Genomic DNA, 15077 nt, shown 5'->3' on the forward strand with positions numbered 1-15077 from the left:
TTTTTTGAAAGAAGCAGACATTTTGCAAGCAAAGTAATACATCAAAATGATGCCTTCATGGACATCTTGTAATGCTCCACATGGAAGAGTCCAAGAAGCCCAAGATCTACCCAAAAGGACTATAGGGCTCCATATCTGTCCTTCCAGGAAGAACGGTCTGCATGGCCTTGACCTTGATGTGCAATACCAGGATGGAGCCAGGACCCCAAGAGAGAACAGAACAAGAAAAACGAAAGAGCTTTATGATGCTCTCAAACAATGTAGTAAATCACTCAATACAATTCAATATCTGGTCATGATTTGAAAAAATAATAAACTCAGAAGAAAAATTCCTTGACTTATAAAAGGGTACCTACCCCGGATCTACAGTATATATAATTCTAAATGGTGAACCATCTGTTGCATTCATTTTCAAGCCAGGAATGAGACAGTTATAATTACTTCTGTTCAAGATTATAATGCCAGGAGAATATGAAAGAAAAAGAACAGAAACTAAAATGATATCATTGTAAGTATTTTAAGAAGCAAAAGGGTCACCATTTATAAGATGTTATGATTATCTACATAGGAAATCCAAGAATTTCTAGAAACAAACTATTAAAACTAAAGAACGTCTGGCAAAATGCCGGACACTGGAAACTTTTTCTAAAAACTTTCTTATACACCAGTGCATTACTCAGGATCTCAACAGGAAACAGTACCTTCAACTTAGGGTTTTCCTTAAAGGTTTGTATGCGAAGAGACTAATCACAAAGATGTTAGCAGCGCTTAGAGGTACCATAAGGGGTGGTGCAGGAACCCGGGGCTAGCAACATAGGAGCTGTCACCACTCCTACAAGGGAAGGAGTTAAGGCTAGAGAAGTTACCAGAACCCGGAAAGAGAGAGAGTTTTATGGGGTGAGCTGCCTTGAGAGAAACAATGACATTCAGTCAAGTCACAAATCTAACCTGAGGGGACCTCACAGGAAGGAAATTGGGGGCAGAAACCCACTGACCTCTCTCCTCCCTCCCTCTGACCTTTTTCTGGGATTCTGCATTTGCCCTGGATTCAGAGCGGGGAAACAGTACTGTAATCCATTCAGGGCAGCTTCCCTGAGCTAAGAGCAAGATGGAAAGGGGCAAGGAGATGTGGAGGGACAAACAAAAGAAATGCAGCATGACCACTAAGAGACAATTAGAAAATGTACTTGGAAAAAATATTTTTAAATAACAAGGCAGAAGGATGTATAAATAAGGGGAACAGAATAGAGTCTATAAATAGGCCAGATCATATCTAGTCACCTGATTTACAAAAAGGCACCAGTATAACTCCATTTATGTTCACAAAAAATAACAAGATGTATCATAAGCCTAAATGTGAAAAATAGAATAAATCTTTTAGGAAGAAAACATCAGAGAATATCTTCATGGTCCTGGGATAAGCAAAATTTTCCTAAATAGGCCACAAAAAGAACTGACCATAGGGGCTGGCCCAGTGGTGCAGCAGTTAAAATCGCACATTCCATTTCGGCAGCCTGGCGTTTGCTGGTTCAGATCCTGGGCACAGACCTAAGCACCGCTTGGCAAGCCTTGCTGTGGCAGGCATCCCACATATAAAGTAGAGGAAGATGGACACAGATGTTAGCTCAGGGCCAGTCTTCCTCAGCAAAAAAGAGGAGGATTGGGGGCAGATGTTGGCTCAGGGCTAATCTTCCTCAAAAAAGAAAAAAGAAGAACTGGCCATAAAAAGTTTTCACAAATTGGACTTCCTTAAAGCTAAGAAATTCTGATCATTAAAATATATGACTAAGAAAGTAAAAAGCCACACACATCAGAAGAAGTTATTTGCAATATATATGTTTTTTAAAAACCTTATAATTGTGGAACATAATAAATATTATTTGGAATGACCCATGGGCCAAAGAAGGGACCATAATGAAAATTATAAAATATTTTAATTGAACAATAACAAAAATAATACATATCAAAACTTGTGGGATAAAGCTAAAGCAATATTTATGGGGGGGGGGGGAGACAGCCTTAAGTGAAAAAAAACAATAAAGAAAACAAATAGCAAAAGTTGAAAATTAATGAGCCAGGCAATACTCCACTTTCCCCATTAAGGAGTAACTGGTACTAAACTAGCTCTCCTACCATGAACAACTCTAAAACTGGAGCAAATATGTGAAACAACTGTTTTCAGATATTAGGCAAACTGGCAGTATAGGATGGTGATCCCTGAGAGAAGGGAAACAAATGAGGAAAATTCTATAGCTGCCCTGACTTTCTATCTGCAGGCATTTACTGAACCCCAGCATAGGGAGAGAGAGGGAATGCAATTAGACCATAGCAGTCTTAATGAGCTGAGAAAACAAAAACCTAAGACAACTGCAATTTGTGAAACAGAGTACAGGAGAGGAGAGAGCTACACAGAGAAAGAGCTCCAGAAATCCAATTAGCTGAACACTAAGACCCAACTGAATATATTTAGGATGAAACTCCACAGGGCTGGGCAAAGAATAACTGTTAAAGAGCTGTACGACGAATAATTTCCAGAGTTTTCACAAGGTTGGGAGATGTTTAAGTTTTGACAAGTCAGATATGAGGGACCTTGTTGAATACATAGGGCATTTAGTAGAGAATCCAGTCAGGAGACACCTTAATAATAGGGTTAAACCAGCCTAGAACATAGGCTTAAAAGCAAGTCTTGAAATTATCAAGGTAACCCACCAATAGCTGCCTGCCCAAACAAACAAACTTCAACATTCTTTAAAGGAAAAAAACAAAATCCAGCTTGTTGATAATGTAACATTCACAATGTCCAACATGTAATAAAAAAATTACAAGACGTGAATAAGCAGGAAAATAAGACCTATAACCAAGAGAAAAATCAATCGATAGAAACATGCTCAGAAATGACGGACATGATGGAGTTAGCAGACAAAGATCTTAAACAAGCTATTATAAATACACCCAATATGGTCAAAGACTTAAAGGAAAACATGAACATAATGAGGAAAGAATGTGAGGAAGATTTGCCCTGAGCTAACATCTGTGCCAATTTTCCTCCACTTCGCATGTGGGATGTCTCCACTGCATGGCTGGTGAGTGGAGCAGGTCCACACCCAGGATCTGAACCCACAAACCTGGGCCACCAAAGCAAAGCACATGGAACTTTAACCACTTGGCCATGAGGCTGGCCCCAAAAGGGAAAATATTTTTTAAAACTAAATGGAACTTCTAGAACTTAAAAACTCAATGAATCTGAAATGAAAATTCATAGGATAAGATTAATAGCATATTACACACTACAGAAGAAAATAACCAGTGAACTTGAAGACCTAGAAATAGAAAGTATCCTAAGTGAAGTACAGAAAGATAAAGTCAGGAAAAACTGAACAAAATCTCAATGATCTGTAGGACAATATCAAACAGTCTAATGTATGTGTAATTGGAGTCCCAAGGGGGGAAAAAAAGGGAGGGAGAGTGTGAAGAAATAAGAACCAAAATTTTTTCAAATTTAATGAAAACTATAAACCCAGAAAGCCATGAATTTCAAGAAACCCTAAGGAGGATAGACACAAAGAAAACCACAATGTGGAATTTCATAATCAAAATGTTGAAAATAATTGATAAACTCCTAAAGGTAAGTAGAGGAAAATGACCCATTACATAAACAGGAGAAAAGACAAGAATTGCCACTATAGTAACGGTATGTTGGTAGAACTACCACTGACTAAATTCCCTCAAGAATGAAGATTTTGATTACCCTACTGAGTAAAAATAACAGACAAACAAATGACAACAACAACAGTTGAGGTGCTGGATTAAGTCAAATAGAACATGAGAGGGTTATTGGAGAACAGAAGTCAAATATACCACCAGAAAAAAAGAATTGTAACATACATCTGTATTTTCTTCCTTGTTGTGCCAGGGTATTTTATATTCACTATGAAATCATCAATTTTAAGATGTTCATTTTTTTTCATAATTTTCACACCTGTGAAATGGGGCAGCATCCTACAATTAATAACACCTTGCTATTGCTGGTAACCAGGCAACATTCTTGATATAGTTACTCTTGACTGTGCATATGCCTACTTGATCATAGCTGTTCATATTATTATCACTTCAACTGAGTGATGGATATTGCTGATACTACCCATTTTAGTTTAATTGTCCTTTAACATGTCTTAGAAATATTACACTATAATTCCACATTGAAATGAAAAGTAGTATATGCAAGCAAAGTGTGGAAAGAAAGCAGTGGGGCAAATATTCTTTATCGTACAAATAATATGGGGGGAATTCAAATTAGGACTATAAATATGAAGAAGTTTGAGGAATATCGTAATCAATATATTTTTCTTATATTTTTACTTTTTGTGTGCACAAAAGTTATATAAAATAAAAATCTATGTCTATGTCTAAATAAATATAAAGTAGCCCTAAATTATAAGTGATGAGAAAGCATTGTGTCATCACTTAATTGGATCCTTAATGGTACACAAGATAATGGTTTGTTTTACAACTCATTCTTAGATTCAGTCAAATTCAGTAATTTAACTGCTTTAAACTAATTTTTCTGTTCTTTCTTTTTCCTCATTATTATTTAATAGTGTGTTGGTGGTGATTAATTTTACCATTTATTGCTCAGATTATAGAATTTTGAGATAGGATAGCAGTTATCAGAAGAGTGGCCAGCACCCACAGATTGTAGACTTGCAACTGGATATAGTTATTGATGAGATTTAGGTTGACTCGTTTGGCAATGAGTGAATACATTGTTAGTTTTCAAAGAATAGTTGATTGTACTATCGTCGGTGGAAGCTTTATTTTGAAGTCTAAGTATTGGAAAAAGGGCTTATGTCAATGGATAGGCAGAGGGGTATATAGTAGCAGGCATTTGTTCTTTGTCTAGCATCTAAACTCCTTTCCTATGCCTATTCGGTCACCATGTCCACCTTGCCCCTAGTGGTTAAGTGCTCCTACCTGGAGTCTGCCACCTTAGCATCCTGGTAGTCCTAGTGAAATCAGGGAGCCCATTTCAACTGCAGTTTCCTCCGACTATCCCCAGCCTTACAGAGAACAGCCATGACAGTGTTCTTCAAAGATGACAGTGCTCCCCTCACTAATGTATTTCTCAATGTCTTCAAAAAAAGATTGTCTTCAGGCCCATTCTCGGAATACAGTTAGGGGATGGAGAGAACATTGCACACAGAAATGTACTCACATATCCCAATCTCCCTACTACTTCATAACAAAGGATTTATGACATCTTAACTGTGTTTGGCAGACCACTCTTTAGTCCAAGCTTTAGTCAATCAACCAAGTAGACAATTAGAACATTTCCAGCTATTCAAACTAGCCTAATTGAAATAAGGATCTCTGGTAAATGCGTCTGTAGAAATAAGTTCAGTGCAATCTAAAATTATGTTGCTCCCTCCTTAGTCTAGCACCCTCAAGGTCTATTTCCACATGTATTCTTTAGCTTTTGACAGTACAAATTAGCAAAACTTTACTCTTATTTGCCTCTCCTCTTGGGTTTGACTTGTAATTGCCTTCTAGGTATACTGGACTCTGATGCTAGTTACACATCTCTGGACTGGGGAGAAGATGGCTTTGCATTTGGACCAGTTCTGGGCCTGTTTCTCATATCTGTTGCTCTCCTTCCCCGTCTCTGTTCCATATCCCAGGTAAGCTGATACCTGTAAGTTATATTTTCTGACTTCTGTGTGAGTAAGAGGTTGGAGGGCAGGAGAAAGGGAGAGGCTGGGATATTCTTTCCCCTCCTCCTCTGCTTTGGTGTCACCTCCCACAGCAGCTGCAACTCTGTCATGGTTCTAACTCCTGCAGGGCACACCTGCCATAGTTCTGGCTTCCACTGGTTGACTCGAGGTCCTGGGCTCCAGGAATACGACCTCTTCCCCTTGTTCCTGCTGCTGCAAGAAATTTGAGATTCTTCGATCGCAGACATAAAAGGTCCTTAGATTTTAGGTGGACACTCGAACTGAGTAACTAGGATATGAGCTTGAAGTCTCTGTGCCCCACACACTGCCCTCTAGCATGGCCACTCAGTTTCTTAGAGCCTTGCTTTCAATGGGCACTTCATTCCAGGTGACTAGAAGTTTCCACTTAATTGACTGTTTCACCATTGTATGTCTGACCTGTCAGAGTCCCATTGCTTAAAGCTGGGTTTTCACTGCCCTTGATTCCAAAAGGCCAAAATAACCAATCCTCAGATTTCTCCTCTTTTCCTGAGGGTCTGTTGTCAACAACCATTCCTTGCACACTCTGCATCTGTCATGGTTTAATTATATGCCACAGAAACTGACTCTGGCTGATCAAAGCAGAAAAGGAACTTATGAAAAGGATTTGGGGCACCTCACGGACTCTTCAGGGGGAATTGAGAACCAGACCCATGGCCACACATTCAAGAACAACGCCCAAATCATGCTATGCAACTTATCCAGTGAGGACGCCACTTGTGCTGCTGCTGGGGCTAGCTTGCACTGCTAATCCAGCAGAAATTAGATGCTGGAGCCGCTGCTAGACGAGAAACTAGATATAGCTCGCTGCTGCCCCCTTTACCCCATTACCAAAAAGGGATTCTGCTTGGTCCCTACTTTTTAATGTCACTGTCCTATGATTCAAAGTCGGAGTTATCTAGTTGGTAAATACTAGTCCATGGGTCTACAATACACTTCAAGAGAAGTAGAGAAATGAAGCCTCTGGAATTTTTTGTCTTCTCTAGTGAGAAGCAGGCTCTACTTCCCTCCAGGTGGGTGAGCCCTCTCCCCTGAAAAGAAACATAGAAAGAGGCTCAGATGCCGGATAGCCAAAAAGATGATAAATATCCACTACCCTGTACGAAGCATATTGAGCTCATAACACGCCTGGAACTGTGTGGGTAGGGGAGAATGCTTCTCGCCCACACTTGATGTTTTCTTCCATGGGGAGGAACCACCGTTAGTACAACCCTCCTGCCTTACCTTGACCCCTTCACACCTTCTTGAGGAGGAAGTAGGACTTACGATATTAGTGAGTTGGGGAGAGAATATGGGGATGTGGAGCTCTGTGCCTTTCTCTTTCCTTTCCCTTTGACACTACACATTTTAATCTGCCTCTTCACCCACCAAGTTTTGTAGGAGCAGACCTCACACACATGGGGAAATTTGCAAATTCCCTGCACTGTCCACAACTGGACAGATAAAACGAATTTAAGTTTCGCTATTAGGAAGCCCACATGTCTGCAGCTCTAAGACATGGTTTCCAATATCTGATTTACAGTCGTAAAGGTGAGAGTTTGTTCTTTTGCATATTTCTCAATTGGCTCATGTGTCAGGGATGGAAAAGGAGTCCCCTCAACCCTGTAATATTTATTAGTGTTATGTAGCTAAATATGACATAGTCTCTGCCCGTGGAGGGCTCTCAGTCTAGTGGGAGAGGGATACATAACAGATCATTAATGTACAGTATGACGCTTGGGGCCATGTCCAACTGCATCACTCCCTTGGACATAATCCAGAGCGTTTAGATGAAGAATGCAAAACTATATACTTTACTCTTGTGATGATTTCCCATATGGCTTTTACTTGTTTAAAAGTGAGAAGAGCGGAATTTGAAGTCAGGTGGAAAGGAAGGAAATCCTAGGATGGGACTCAGTTGCCCTTGTTAAGGTAACCAGCAGACTAACTTGCTTCACTCTAATTCCCCAAGTAGGAGCTGGGGGCCAGCATTTGATGGGAAACTCTGGGATTCCTGCCCCTGTGTCTTTCCTTTCCCCAGTCATTCCGGATCTCAGAGACTTACAGACTGCCTGAGCTAGAAAGTTCCTCTGAGTTCATTTAGTCGAACACCTTCCTATTCAGATGGGGAAACAGAGACCCAGAGAAAAGAAAGGTATTTTCCAGGGCCAAGCAGAGAGCAAGTGGCAGAGCTGGGATCAGAACCAGAGTCCTGGTCGGGTCAGGTGGGGATGGAGTGTTGGCGGCAACAAGCAGCCTCCACTCTCGACCATGGAAGTGAAGTGGAGCCCTCAGAGCGTAGAAGTCCCCTCCCTCCACCCTCTTGGCCCATGGCACCACACACACATTCCGAAGACAGAGGTCTCATCATCTCCTCCTGGGGATGTGATGTGAGGAGTTTATAGCAAGAAGCTGAAGTCAGATAATTCTCATGTTGTGGTCTGGTCAAGGCTGCCCAGAGAACTGTTCTGGGAAGAAAGAGAACTGAGAAACCAGCTGTGCAAATAAAATTAATGAAATGCAATAATAAAATATTTGATCAGGGGGCCACCTTCTGGAGGGGGCTTTCTCCTTTCTCTCTCCACTCATCCATCTCTCCTGCCTCCATTCTCAGCCGATCCTTTCTCCCTACACTTTCTCTTGATCCCCTGTGTCCATCACCTCCTTTTCCTCCACTTGCTCCTGTCCTCCTGGAGGACGGCTTCTAACAAACCAAATGACTGCCTTCTCTATAAGTTCTTAGCTGGTCAGCAAACATCATCTTTAAGCAAACAAATTTTCAGCGACTTCATTGCATAACCATATGCATTGGTTATGCATCACCAGAATTCTAAACAAAAGGAAGAAACATTTGAGCCACAGCTGCACAAGCACCAAATCAAATGGCTTTTGCTTGCCTGAGTTCACTTCAGTCCTTGTCCCAACACTAAACATTTTTCATATAACTACCATCTCTTATACCTTCCTATGTGCCAGGCATCCTGAGAAGCACTTTAAACAATATAAGCCCAGAAATGTTTTATTTCCCAGAATCTCTTTTTATGGCTACCCATTAAATTCCTTTTAATAGTAAAAATAACTCACTTTTGTTGAGAACATACTATGTGCCAGACTCTATGCTCTCTTTTCTTCCTCATGATCCAGTTTTTGTATGCTTTCCCCCAAGCCCTGCCTCCCCCCATTCTTCAGATGGAGAACTGTGGCCCAAGAAAGTCCAGTGGCCTGTCCAAGATCCCCAAGGTAGTTAGTTTCTGCTTCTATAAAAGGAGAGAATGTCCTAATTATTACTTCCTCATTTGGGTTTCCAGGGGACATTGGGGTGTGACTGTGAATTCCCAGATAGCCCTGAGTAAAGGCTGCCCTTGTTTCCTGTTATGCCAAACATCACAAGGACAGCAGGAGGAGTTCAAACAAGGTCTACAGGATGAGGAGATATTTTCATTGACACACAATGGAACAAATGGGAATCCAGCCAGGGCAGCTGGGTGGAACTGTCTGTCTGTCATCCTGTAGCAATGGCAGCAGGCCTTCTGGGGAAGCAAAAGAGGCCGGGCCAAGAGTAGCCTGGACAACGCTACTGTCTTCATTGAGGTTCTTTTTGTGTTCAGGAACAGAAATCAACTCAGACTCCCCCAAGCACAATTTGTGGGGAGGAGGTGGGGGTATCTCATGGAACCCTAAGTCAGCTGGGCCTAGGGAAGGACTGAAGCCAGTGAGTGGAGCTGTCAGAGACCTGCCAATAGTTCCTCTCTCTCTCCCATCTCTGCTTCAACTTTCCCCTCTCTCCTAAACAGCCATCTTTGCTTCTGCATTCTCATGGCTGATGATGGCCGCCCCATCCCAAGGGAACACCAGGATGAACTAAAACCAAAGGCCACCTTTGGAGGGTGCAGAAGCTCCGTCCTTCCATGCTCTAGTCATGTTTACCGCCTCTCATCCACTCCCACTGCCACATCTGCTCGAGGTCCCCCCTCCCTGCTGGCTTTGACGCTCTCCCTCCCGCCCCCCAGGGATCCACCGCGGGAGCTCAAGGAGGTAGGAGAAGCCAGCATCTTCCTTCCTTGGGGACTTCTGAGAAATCCCTCTCCATATGGTTTGCCATCTGGGTTGTGAGCTTGCTGGGATGCTCTGCTTGGGGATGAATGGGTTTCTCCACAGTTCTGGGGAGAGAAGCAAAGTGTTCTCTTGCTCGGGGGAGCAGCAAGGCGGCTGCTCCATCCCCAAAGAGGGCCTGCAGGTGAGGCTCTAAGGAGCCATTGGTCCTGGTTTCTCAGTATCCCTTTTCCTTTTGGCCTGCAGATCTCATTGTTTAGACAGTCTCCTTTTCAGACCATGTGTACAGGCCTGTTAAAAGTTCACTCTCTTCCTTCTTTCATGCCACAGCTGTTCTGAGCTGGGTACGGGGTACAGAGGCAAAGGAGACAGTCCCTGCCCTCAAGAAGCTCATGGTAGCTGGAGATGACAAACCCATGGGAAGAGGAGTGACCTAGATGTCTTCTTGTTTATTCTATCAGCAGTCCACACATCCCTTCAATGCAGGTGCACCAACAGTCTGAACTCTCAGTCTGTAAGACTTCAGGAAACCCTCTCTCTTCCCAGGCTCCCTTCCCAAGGATCTCTGAGAATTCTTACACCTTCCACCTATTCACTGTGGCTGTCACTTGTCACCTCTGTCTGCCCCACTGGACCCCTGGTCGGGACCCAAGCAAGGCCTGCCCTCCCCGGGCTCCTGTTTCCCACACAACTTTGCCTAGCACAGACGTGTTCGCAGAGAACCCTAAGCTTCCATCTTTCCTCTTAACTCTCTCCATGGGTGATCTCATCCGGTCTCATGGCATTTTTTTGCTCTTCTTCTCATTTATTTTTTTATTTTTTATTTTTTTTTTGCTGAGGAAGATTCACCCTGAGCTAACATCTGTACCAATCTTCCTCTATTTTATATGTGGGTCATTGCCAGAATATGGCCACCGACAAGTGGTGTAGGTCTGCATAGGCCAACCGAACCCATGCTCCCAAAGCAGAGCATGCCAAACTTAACCACTAGGCCACAGGGCCGGCCTCCTATTTTTTTTTTTTATTGTTTTGTTTCCATTTTTTAAAAAATTTTTTATCTTTTTATTGAAGTGTAATTTATAGTTGACATACAATATCATATTAGTTCAGGTGTACACCATAGTGATTTGATATTTTTATACATTACAAAATGATCACCATCTATTTGCCAATGACTTTACAAATCTATATCACCACCACTGACTTCTCTCCCAAGCTCCAGACTCTTAGATCCAACTGCCTATTTGTCATCTTCACTAGGTGGTCAAACAGGCAAATGAAACTTGACCTAGCCAAAACAAATTCCTGACTTCCTGTCCTGCCATGCTTGCCCCAATCTGCTCCCCTCCAGGGGTCTCCAATTCAGGGGATATTTCAGTACATAGCGCAACGCCATCCACTTAGTTGCTCAATCTACAAAACTGAAGGTCATTCCTGATTCTTCTCTTCGCTCACCCCCAGCAGCCAGCCCTGTTGATGCCACATCAGAATCCATCCTGAATCTGCCCACTTCTCTCCGTCTCCATCACTAGGCCCCTAGACCACATGCCATCATCTCTTGCCCAGATGATGGCAATGCTATCCTGACTAGTCTCTCTGCTTTCACTCTTGTCCTCTGCAATCCATTTTCCACACAGACTCCAGAGTGAGCTTTTAAAAATATAAACTAGATCATATCGCTTTCCTGCTTAAGCCCTTCAATGGCTTCTCATGACATTTAGAATAAAAACGTAATTTCTTACTCTAACCAACAATGTCCTCCCCGAGCTGGCCCCTGCCTACCTCTGTACCATCATCGAATACCATCCATACCTCCCTATCTCTTCTTCTTTCTCTCTCTCTCTCTTCCAGCCACACTTAGCCTTCTCTCTCTTCATCAGAAGGGCCAGGCCCACCTCCACCCAAGGGCCTTTGCAATAGCTATTCCCTTTGTCTGGTAAGCTCCACCTGCCTTTGGGGGTTTTGAGTGTGTGTGTGTGTGTGTGTGTGTTTTGGGAGCTTGGACATTCTGTAAATGTGGGTGTGCCTGTTTTTTTACTAATCATGACTTAGTGCTACAAAACTAACGGCTTTGCATATGGGTCACCACTTTAGGAATTTTTTGCCTGAGACAAAACAACTCTCCTAGGCCATTGAGAGGTTCTGCTCTTCCATCCTATTTTCTTAGCAGATGACATGACTTCGAACCTAAAATAAAACACTTTGAAGTCTTTCCAACATTGGGGGGGAAAAGGCCATAACTTGGGAAGAAGAAGAAGGAGGAGGAGGAGGAGGAAAAAATGAAATATAATTTAGGACCAAATTATTAAGTGAGATTAAAGAGGATTGTGTTGAAATCATAAAAGCTACATTACTAGAGCAACAAAGCACACAAATCATGGCTTTTAGAAAGATAAGGAGAAGCTTCCAGAAGCACAATGGTAGTTTTCATTTATTCACCCAACAAATGATAGCCTACTGTGTGCCAGGCATTGTTCTAAATAATAAGGAATAAGCAGTAAACAAAACATACAAAATCTGAGCTGTGGAGCTCACTTCTAAGGATAGAGAAAAGACAACATTTTAAGTACATACATAATATGTATTATAATGATGGGTTCTATGGAGAGAAATAAAGCATGAAGGGAGTTGGAGGGAACACCAGGTTGGGATAGAGTTGCAGTTTTAAATAGCGTGGTCCAGGAACACCTCTCTATTGAGATGACATTTGAGCAAAAGCCTGAAGAACGTGAGAGAGAATCGGGCAGCTCTCGGGAGAATGACGCTCAAGGCAAAAGAAAGAGCAAGTGCAAAGGTCCTGAGGTGGGAGTATGCCTGGCCTGTTGGAAGAAAAGGCAGGCTAGGGTGGCTGAAGAGAAATGAGCCAGGAGAGTTGTTAGGAGATGAGGTCAGAGAGATCGTTGCAAGGACTTTGGCTTTTACTCTGAGTGAGATGCAGGGTCATTATAGGGTTTTCAGAAGAGGAGTGATGTGATCTGATTTATCCTATAAAAGAACCATTTAGGCTGCTATAATGAGAGCAAAATGGCTGGGGGTAGCAGTGGGTAAGTGAGAACAGAAGCATAGAGACAAGCAAGGAGCTATTACAATAATTCAGGTGCGAGATAATGCTGGCTTGGACCCTGATGGTAGACTTGGAGGGGAAAAGACATTGTGAGATTCTGGATGGATCTTAAGACAGAACTTACAACATGGACTGATGGTTTTGATGTGGGATGTGAGACAAAGAGAAATCAAGGATGACACCAAGGCTGTAGGAGAACAGGTTTAGGAAAATTATGAATGTGACTTTTGAAATGTTAAGTTTAAAATGACTATTATATATTCTAGTGACAATTTTCAAATGCTGTAAAGTGCTAGATGTAGGAGACACTCAATGTGTGTGTGTGTGTGTGTGTGTATGTGTGTGTATGTCATGGTTAAACCTGGTTCTGTCTCTTCGTGGCTGTGTGATCTTGGAGAGTCACCTACCTTCTCTGGAATGGAATGAGACCCACTCAGGCCAACTTCCCTGGGTGTAGTCGTTTGAAAACATGTTCACAATTTTTTAATACGTCTCCTAACCAAATGTGGAGTCTAATTCCTCTTCCTTAGCACATGGCAGACCTTAGTGCTTGGCTGCTAACAAGTCAGATGCATCAGAAGTGTTGCATTATGACTTCCAGGGCTAAGTTAGAAATCTTCCACCTGGCTCACTCTGGGCAACACTCACCCTTGGAACTCAGCCACTATGCTGTGAAAAAGCTGAGGCCACGTAGGTGTTCCCACTCACAGCGCCCACTAAGGTTCCAGCATCCGCTGCCAGACATTGAGTGACAGAGCCTTCAGATGACTCTGGCTGTCCCAGCTGCACTGAGCGGAACAGAGACAAGCTGTTCCCGCCAAGCCCTGCCCAAATTGCAGGTCTGTGAGCAAAATGCATGTTGTTGTCCGGGTTGGTGAGTTATGCTGCAATAGATCACTGGAATGCTAGGAAACTGAAGGCGTTTTGTACACTGGAAAGCTATCTTCAGAGGTGGATCACTAGTCAGTAGACATCCTGAGCTACTCATCTTGTGACTCTAGTTAGAAGTCCTTTCTGAGTTGCGTGTCATCTCAGGCCAGACTGATGCCTTCCAGCAGCAGGTAGCACTACATGTGACAACTTGAAGCCATAATCTGGCCCCTGGCCTCCTCCCAAGCTCCATCTTCCATCAGGTTCCTCTGTCGCTACCAACCCATAGAACTCTTTCAACAGGCTATATGGAACCATGTCTCTGTGGTTTTTCTCAGACTCTTTCTTCAGTCTTTAACTACCTTTTCCTCTCTGGATCTCAAGAACCTTGACTCCCAGGCACCTCCCTCCCTTTTCTCAAGGGCTTATTTCACCCAATCTTCTTTTGTTTTCAGGGACAGATTCGCCCTGAGCTAACATCTCTTGCTGATCTTCCTCTTTTGTTTTGTTTTGTTCTTCTTCTCCCCAAAGCCCCAGGGCATGGTTGTATATCTTAGTTGTAAGTCCTTCTAGTTCTTCTATGTGAGCTGCCACCACAGCATGGCAACTGACAGATGGGTGGTGTGGTTCCATGATTGGGAAACAAACCTGGGCTGCTGAAGAGGAGCGCACAGAACTTTAACCACTAGGCCATCAGGGCTGGCTCATTATTTCACCCAATCTTATTCAAGGCAGGGTCCAAAACCTTCCTGTGGGGAAGAACTTCTTCCCATTTCCCTAAAAGATTGAGATCTGGGGACCGCTTCCTAGAATGACGGAGGTCCCATAGAGTCCCAGAGGATGGGAGAGCAAGGTAGAAGGACACCACTACCAGTTTCTAGAAACCTCAGCTGCTGACAGAGAGAGGAGAAGGAGTCAGGATGACCTGTGTGTGTTTGTCAAAGTGATTTTGAGTAATTAGATGGTGTCCAGCTCCCTGTACATTGTCCCCACCAAGTTTCATTGGTTCCCAGGGCACACCTCACTTATGCTCAAGACCAAGTCCATTCCCACAGCAGCCTTGCCATTTCACTGACCAGCAACCCTCTCCACACTCCTCTCCTGAGCTAACCCATCCTCCTGAGCCTGATTTACACAGCTGCTCCTGCCAGGCACAGCTGTTGCCTGCCATGCCTACAGCCATGCTGCCAGAGGCCTGAGCAATGCCGCTGCCCCTGCTTGATTGCTGGGCACAGCGTGCACAGTAGGCTATCATTTGTTGGACACATAAATGAAAACTACACTATGGTGCCCCCCAGGCCCAGCAGCCCTAGATGAGGTGTAGTGGTAGGAGGCAGAGCTGGAGAGAATGGCTCCTTCCCTTT

At 43.2% G+C, this 15077-nt stretch overlaps 1 long non-coding RNA gene across 1 annotated transcript in view; it reads left to right on the plus strand.

Moving 5' to 3' along the window:
* The window catches only part of LOC106829027 (uncharacterized), a 33233-nt gene that overhangs the window by 6219 nt on the left and 11937 nt on the right, over positions 1-15077 (plus strand). The window contains exon 2 of the long non-coding RNA XR_011503496.1: positions 5548-5675. This is a non-coding gene — a long non-coding RNA (uncharacterized lncRNA). The remainder of the gene's footprint in view (positions 1-5547; positions 5676-15077) is intronic.

The sequence above is a fragment of the Equus asinus genome, chromosome 5 (assembly GCF_041296235.1).
Source record: "Equus asinus isolate D_3611 breed Donkey chromosome 5, EquAss-T2T_v2, whole genome shotgun sequence".
NCBI lineage: Eukaryota > Metazoa > Chordata > Mammalia > Perissodactyla > Equidae > Equus > Equus asinus.